Source organism: Cucumis melo, chromosome 8, assembly GCF_025177605.1.
Source record: "Cucumis melo cultivar AY chromosome 8, USDA_Cmelo_AY_1.0, whole genome shotgun sequence".
In the NCBI taxonomy this organism is placed as follows: Eukaryota; Viridiplantae; Streptophyta; class Magnoliopsida; order Cucurbitales; family Cucurbitaceae; genus Cucumis; species Cucumis melo.
The window spans coordinates 25,329,741-25,337,947 of NC_066864.1; the positions used below are offsets into that span (position 1 = coordinate 25,329,741).

Genomic DNA, 8,207 nt, shown 5'->3' on the forward strand with positions numbered 1-8,207 from the left:
TCTCAAATTCTTTAAGCCGTTTAAGAATAAGGACTTTTGATTTCATTCAACTCCTTCTACGTGGAATATCGAGTGGAGTGGAATAACGAGGTCCTTCTACGTGGAATATCGAGTGGAGTGGAATAACGAGCACATGGTCTTGCTCTCATTACAGTAAGAGAGAAAGGGGTGCCTCTCCAGTCTCACCTTTTGCCTCTTCCCAAAGGTCTCACCAAGACCAAGGGCGACTTCAAAGGCAGGGTGTGTCCTGTACGAGCAGTCGATGCCTCATCAAGCTTCTTCAACCCTTTCCTTTGTCCTCGGACTTATCCTAGTTGGCGCCTACCCTACCTTTCAGCCTCTTCCCATCCTCTTTTCTATATTGATTTTAGAGTAAAAAACGAGAAAGATAGTGGTTCAATCTCATATTTTGACTTTTCCTTTGGAAGCCCCCACGTAGTGGTAAAGAGGAATGTTTTCACGGATGAGAAGCCCTTGTTCATTGAGGCGGTTGAGTTCTAACCTCTTTCTGAAATTAGTCATTTCCACTCAAAGTCTTTGACTTTATTCTCATTGAGGCCAACTTTCTCTCTAATGTCTGAGAAGTCAAAATACTATATTCACTTTCTGACTAAACTTTCTTCTCTTATATATGGTCTAGGTGATAGCTTAATGTGAGCCCTTGTTCATTGCCTTGATAGGCTTGGAGTTGATTTCACTTTTGTCTCTTCTTCAGGCTTGATTTTCTTCTTCTTCCTTGCCTCATGGTTGTCTTTTCATCTTTTTTTTCAATCAAAAAGTGTGAGGATCAAAGAATTTAAGATGTTAGAAGGTACAAAATCAATGGGTGCGGGAACTGCTACAATTGCTTCAACGAGAGCTATTATTAGTATTGGAAACATCTTCAGTTCTTTGATCCATTCTGTGGCCCGAAATCCATCATTGGCTAAACAATCATTTGGTTATGCAATTTTGGGCTTTGCTCTAACTGAAGCTATTGCATTGTTTGCTCTAATGATGGCCTTTTTTATCTCAAATTCGTATTCCGATCGAAAAGGTTTCAGTCTCACATCTTGAACATTAGAAAGTCGTCCCTCTTCCTATGGTTGAGCTACTTCCGTACCTCATCTGGAGCTTTTGATTTGTCCATATGAACCTGTGGAATTCAAAGCTCAAATTCTTCGAGAATTCTTTGACTTTATTCATTGATTCAGTCGAGACCTCTAGAACTCCTTTGGAGTAATTGAATTGTCCTTATTAATTTCAACTTCTACTCCACCTCTATCTGAACTGGTTCTACGTAGCTTAATTAGTCTGAATGACAGGTTCATATGGAATTTAGATTCCTTCAGAGTGGTTCGAATGCTCAAAGAATTTGAGAAAAAGAAAGTCACTAGACTTGAAAGAGGAGGCTCGACTGAAAGGAGTCCAAGATTCAAGCTGAATTGATGAACAAGGGCTCGACTAAAAGGAGAGAAGGAGGCTCAATGAAATATGAGTTCGTTTGTCATTCCACTAGAAAAAAGGATTCCACATTCAAGAGGACCGAACAATAGCCTGAGTCGAGTATGGGAAGCGGGCTAGTCCCAAAAATGCTCATTACTCTGACGTTGGGGCTCACAATGAACCTTATGACTCTAACTCTTCTTAAAAAAAAGTGTCTCTATATATATAGATTATTCTTGACTTATCTCAAGCAATGTCCATCCCATGCCTTTCTTAATTGGTTGGACCAACCCAAACTGCGATTTTCGAGAAGTCTTTCTTCATTTTTCTTGAAAGAAGCAGAACTACATGGATGAAATGAAAAGTGTTTCTGACTCTGACACCCAACAGCCCACTTGAGCAATTTTCCATTCTCCCATTGATTTTTATGCATATAGGAAACTTTTATTTCTTATTCACAAATCCATCTTTGTTTATGCTGCTAACTCTCAGTTCAGTCCTACTTCTGCTTCATTTTGTTACTAAAATGGAGGAGAAAACTCAGTACCAAATGCTTGGCAATCCTTGGTAAAGCTTATTTATGATTTTGTCCCGAACTTGGTAAATGAACAGATAGGTGGTCTTTCCGAAAATGTGAAAGAAAAGTTTTTCCCTCGCATCTCAGTCACTTTGACTTTTTGTTATTTCGTAATCCCCAGGGTATGATACCTTATAGCTTCACATTGACAAGTCATTTTCTCATTACTTTGGGTCTCTCGTTTTCTCTTTTTATTGCTATTACTATAGTGGGATTTCAAAGAAATTGGCTTCATTTTTTCAGTTTTTTATTACCCGCAAGAGTTTCACTACCATTAGCACCTTTTTTAATACTCCTTGAGCTAATCCCTTATTGTTTTCGCGCATTAAGCTCATGAATACATTTATTTGCTAATATCATGGCCGGTCATAGTTCAGTAAAGATTTTAAGTGGGTCTGCTTGGACTATGCTATGTATGAATAATCTACTCTATTTCATAAGAGATCCTGGTCCTTTATTTATTGTTCTTGCATTAACCGGTTTGGAATTAGGTGTAGCTATATCACAAGCTCATCTTTCTACGATCTCAACCTGTATTTACTTGAATGATGCTACAAATCTCCATAAAAAATGGTTATTTATTTATAATTGAACAAAAGCGAGGCTCCGTAAGGCGCAAAGCAAACCGACTGTTCAGAGTGCATTATGAAATAACTCAACTCAAAATTAAGAATCAAAGAATTATTGAAGAATTTGAGAGCGAAAGTCACTATCCCTTATTATTCTTAGGTATGAGTGCATTATGAAATAACTCAACTCCAAATGATGAGGAGAGGGGCGAAGCGAAAGTAATTATCCTTATTAGGTGGGAGCCCTTTCTTTTTTGAAATAACTCGACTCCAAACATAAAGGAGAGACTCCGCTAGGAGTTTCAAGCGAAATGACTTATTCCTTATTCTTGAAGGAGCTCTTGAGTTTCAAGCGAAAGGACTCCAAACATACGCTTCTTGAACTATTCCTACGAGCTTTAGTAGTTTGAACACGTCCATGGTAGTTTAATTAGCCAGAATGAAATAAGTGACTACTATCTATGATTGGCCAGCATGCAGTATAGAAAAAGGATAAGCAAGGCACGAAGCGAAGCGACGGAAAGTTTGCCTTTTAATTTCGATTCTTTCAACCAAAGATTCAGGCAGAAGGTCAGCAGATGAAAGGATAGACTCTGAAGAAAGATAGAAAGCGAGATAACTGCTCCGTGGGAAACTCTCTTTCATTCTAATACCTTTTCTAGTATCGTTATTTCATTCCTCTTTTCGCTATTTCCAAGCGAGAGTTTTTCCTCTAAGAATTTGGAAATATCTGATGATAGAAAGTCTTGCATTCTTTTGCTTCATTCTAGATTTCGATAGGGACACACCCATTTTCGAAAGAGAAGGGTATCGAAAGTTCTTCTTAATAGAAAAGAAGAATGAGGTCATGATCGAAAGCGAATGTGGTCCTACTTTTTTCATGGTGACGTCCTGCAAATGATCTTCCCAATCTGAGTTGATTAGGAGTCTGGATTTCCATTTCCTTCACTTTTCTCATCTTAGACCAGTGAGAGCTCTTTGTCAAGATTGGAAACTATTCCATTAAGATAGGTGAAGGCTATTCAGCTGCTCAAGAAGACTAGCTTTGAGTTGTTGAAGGAATTCGTAAAGCACTCAATTCCTAATGCAGGCACATGACCCTCTCCTTTTAGTCTCGCTACTTTGTCCCCCTCTCCTCACTCACAGGACTTGAGAATACTCTCATTGGTGTCTGCCCTTTGCTTTAGTAAGCCGCACCTGCCTTATTACGGCCGAAGGGCATGACACTGTCAAAAATCTAGAAATGATATCCTTGGCAAGGCTATCTTATTATATCCATTATTAGAAATGATAGGTAGATTCAAAAAATAATGAACAAGGCTAAAAGAATTTAAGAAGATGGAATTAGACTGAATTCATTCTTTAAGTCAATCCTCTATAATATATCTACCTTTCCCATTTCTTGAAGATTACTATAAAAGGAATCAAGACGATTCTCCAATTGGTATCCTTGGCAAGGCTATGCCTCACTAAATCTTCCTACTTATCTGCTATGATTCAAAAGATTTGAATGAGAGATAGGAATCATGATATTTGTATCATCTGGTAAGGTATTATATCAAAATGGAATGAGGTTTTCTTTTCCGTAGTGGGAATATATTAATTCTTAACTATTTGATCCTTCAATGGTATCTAGATAAAGTCAAAACCTCATGAATTTCCATACTTCTAGACTCAATCAATTCGTTTAGGAATAGATCTTTGGTAACTGGCAAAGAATCTAATTTTGATATTTAGAAGATTGTAGTTAGAGGAAGGAGAAAGGAATCAAAGCCAAAGTGTTTATATTTACCTATGATTCTCTATCTTCTTTCTCATTCTTCTTATGCTCAAAATCTCCTAAGAATTTGCCTCTTTGGTCTCTCTACCTTCTTTCATTCTTTTTTCTCTTTTATCTTCCACATCTAGACTTCTCTTTTCTGATACTTTACCTAAAATCTCTATTCACGACATCTTGGCTTTGCCTTGGGATTTTTCTACTCTCTATTCCCTTTTTCTGACTCCTAATGATTAGTCAAGGAGATGGTTATTACTCTGATATATGCGTCTATTCTATTAAGATATATCTAATAGATCGAGTATATGCTAATAATACCCAATATGCTTTGTCTTGGAAGGTGATATAGTAAGATAGCGGAATACTCCTGACTTAGGAGAGATGAGGCATGTCATGGGATATCTCAAGTCCCCTTTGACTCTTGCAACTATCTAATCCCTAGTCCAACTTGCCTCATACAAGGCTGCTTAATGCCTCCGCTTTGTCCTAGGTGAATAGGATACCTTGCCCAAGCTTGCAATGGCTTGCGGACATTCTACTTCCTTCTTTTAAAATATTTGAAAAGGATTGGCTGAGAAGTCAGAAGGAAAATCACAGGTGGGGCTAAGAAGAAGACTGAGAAAATAGGATTGTGGAAGAAAATCAATATGATGCCCGTGAGAAAAAATATTCTATTGGTTCGAGGCTGAAGACTGTAGCCAAAAGATGCCTTATCTATCACGAGAATAGGTAAAAGATCTTGACCAAATATCTTGAGATTGCAAAGTACCAAGCCAATCTCAATTTGGAAAGACGAAAGGAAACCTGTAAACTAAGAGGAAGGGAAGAATAGCTCGGGTAGCCTAAATCTAGGCTAGGCTACCATTTCCTTTTTTAGAAAAAGATCACTCCGTCCGAAAGAGAAAAATTTAGTTGACTACCAGTTCTTTATTAGTAAAAGCAAGTTATTGTATCGACGATCTCTTTCTCTCTTCCTTTGAAAAAAAAGGTAAACCTTTCTAAGTCAACCTATGATCCCACTCATACAGTCGTTCAAAGTGTGTGGTGTCGTATTTGCTGGCTAAGAAAGGGCGAAGGACTGATACACAAGTCTCACTTGGCTGACCCAAGAAAAAAAAGGTGATAATCTATTTTGACGAAGACGGAAAAAAAAAAAAAAGATGAAGATGAAGAAGGACCTTGGCTGATTTCCTAGCTTGGACCAGATTATATGGAAAAGACTGAAACTGGATAGGGGAGTAGAGGAAAAAGTACTGGAATTGGCTGCAAAAAAAGTGAATGAAGAAAGAAGCAGGAGTTGAAAGGAAGAAGGAACTAGAAGGCAATACGACCAGACCGTCCCCTCACATATTAAGGATGTACTGATTCCAACCTAAAGAGAAAGCTCACTCTAGCTTCACACTTGCTGTATTTTCCTGGTCAGACTGAGACCATACCACTATTTCACTAAGAGCTCTCATTCTTCAAGAATCGAATTCGAATAGGAGTTAAAGGAATTAACAATTTTTCCATAGGGTAGACACCGCTTGACTTTCTTTCTATTGCCTTCATGACATATAAAGGGCCCACGTAACTGCTTTTGAATTCTTTTTCTATGGTTATAGATTAGGGGAAAAAAGAATAAGAAATATACATACCACGCAATCCTAAGCTGATTATTTTGAGCTAGAAGACAAATCTTCTCAAGAGGAAGAGGCATAATAGCCATCAACCTCTTAGCCCCTACCTTTTGTCTTTACTCCTTTCATTTCATTCCTTTCCTTCCTCTAGAAAAGGACTACTCTCCTACCTCCACCCTTAGCTTAGACAGAAAGCAATAGCTAGCCAATGTACTAAATGTGCAAGACCAGAAAATTTCTGTCCTTTGCAGGTTTCCTCTAGTAGAAATAGGGGAATTTCTATGAAATAAAATTAGAAATATTGAGGAGATCCCAAAATAAAAATAAAGAGACCGAAAATCTATTTTCAAAAAAAAATGAATAAGGGGAACCATGGGAATGGGGCCTTCGCGAGTAGGGAGCTCACTTCCAGGCCGGCTAGGCTGACAAGCCAATTCTCCTTAGGCAACTTTGCTCTTCTTTCTCGTTAGATAGGCAGATTGGGTGACCATAAAAATCGATCTGTGAAGGGGAGAGGAAGAATGGAGTAGAAAGTTCTTCTAGAGGAAATGGAAAGCCAAAAACTTGAATCTGTCTTATCCTTTGAATTTATAATACCTCTCTCTCGGATCATGAGCTAGGAATTCCCCATGTCTGTAAGAGTGAGTTCAGGGTAGCATTCTCTCTCTTCTCGCTTATCTTATTCTCTCGTCCCCACATCTAATTTTGTATATGTATATGCCCTCTGTCTAAGCCCAATTCATTTCCTTCTCGTGCCAGTCTAATTCCCTAGTAGAATGAGTTGATTCCCCCTATTCGTCACTCCCTCTTGTATTTCTTTTTTCTTCCTTCTCGTTATCCAAAGACTAGAAAAGAACTTTATGCCAGAGTCAGATTTGCGCTCCCTTGATCTTTCTTCCTTGAGACTTTCAGTGGGACTCATATAGAAATAAGGAATAATCCAAGCAATAATCAAATGTCATCTCCTTATAGTCGAGCTGCTTTCGCTCCTCTCATTGAGCTCTTTATTTCTTCTCTCGTCTTCTTCCATAGGTTATTTAGGTTCTTGATTTCTTCCTTTTTGTAATGGATGAGAGACTAAAATTGGAAACTCGAGACGAAAGGTCAAGTGCCCATCCCATCTCAAAGAGGTTTGAGGTTAAATCCATGAAAATTTCCACTATGTGAATAGGCAGGCGGAGTTAGAATTCTCTCTTTCGAATCCCACTCTAGGGTGCAAAGCTGCAATAGGCTTCACCAAGTCTGGAAGACAAGATCCAATTGAGAAAGTCTATCCTCACGAGACAGGTATTTCTCATATCAAAAGAAGTACGAAGAGTGATCACTCAAAACTCGACCAATCTTTCTCGGGACAAAAGCCTCCATGGTAGGGGCAAAGAGATTCTTTTCAATAGTAGAATTCAGTATAAAGTAGGATAGCCTCACCGCCTAGCGATAGAGTAGAAGAATGATAAGGCAAAATGAGAGAACGAACATTCCTAGTAAATGAGTACGAAAAGCATTAGTGAAAGACCCAGACCCATTGAGTAATCCTAATATGTGGAATAATAGGATCTCAACCTTCCTTTTTCTAATGAAGACTAAACCATAAAGGTAGCCTTCAAAATTAGTATATGTGGATTCTCTCTATCTTGTTGTCTCGGTTTTGGAAGACTACTTTATATCAGAATATCTGATTAAATTGCTAGGTCGGGCATCCAAATCTTTTCGGACTAGACTACTAGAAAGCTATCGCTTTCATCATATGAAAGACGAGGCTAGGTAAGATAATGGAAATGTATAGGACTGCAGAGCAAGCGAAAATAGATTAAAGAAAACACATGTTAGAATTAAATAACATTAGCCTTAAAAATTAAAATTTTGAGAACGATTATTTGAAATGCTAAAAAATATGATCAAAGTATAAAAAAGAAAAATTGGTAAAAAAAAACCTATAACTTTCATTTTTGTTTCTTCAATTTATTTGTGTGAAACAACGTGCATATTATCTTTTTTATAAAGTTTTAATATTTTGAAAGTTATATTAAAAGAGGCAAATATTTCCAAGTAAAAAATCAATCAAAGAAAATAATGAAAAGATTTCACTTTTTTTTTTCAATTTTCTTAAAGTAAATTTGACATTTTACTTTGTAACGCCCCAAAATTTAGGAATTTAATTTTATTATCTTAAGTATAATTTTGAGATTTTGGGTGTTATTTAAATGTTGAAGATTTTATCTTATGGAGATTTGATTCTATTG

General features: G+C 37.4%; 1 pseudogene; it reads left to right on the forward strand.

Annotated features, from left to right (window-relative positions):
* Positions 1–822: 822 nt before the first annotated feature.
* LOC127150707 (ATP synthase subunit a-like) lies at positions 823–2,594 on the forward strand (annotated as a pseudogene).
* Positions 2,595–8,207: the final 5,613 nt, after the last annotated feature.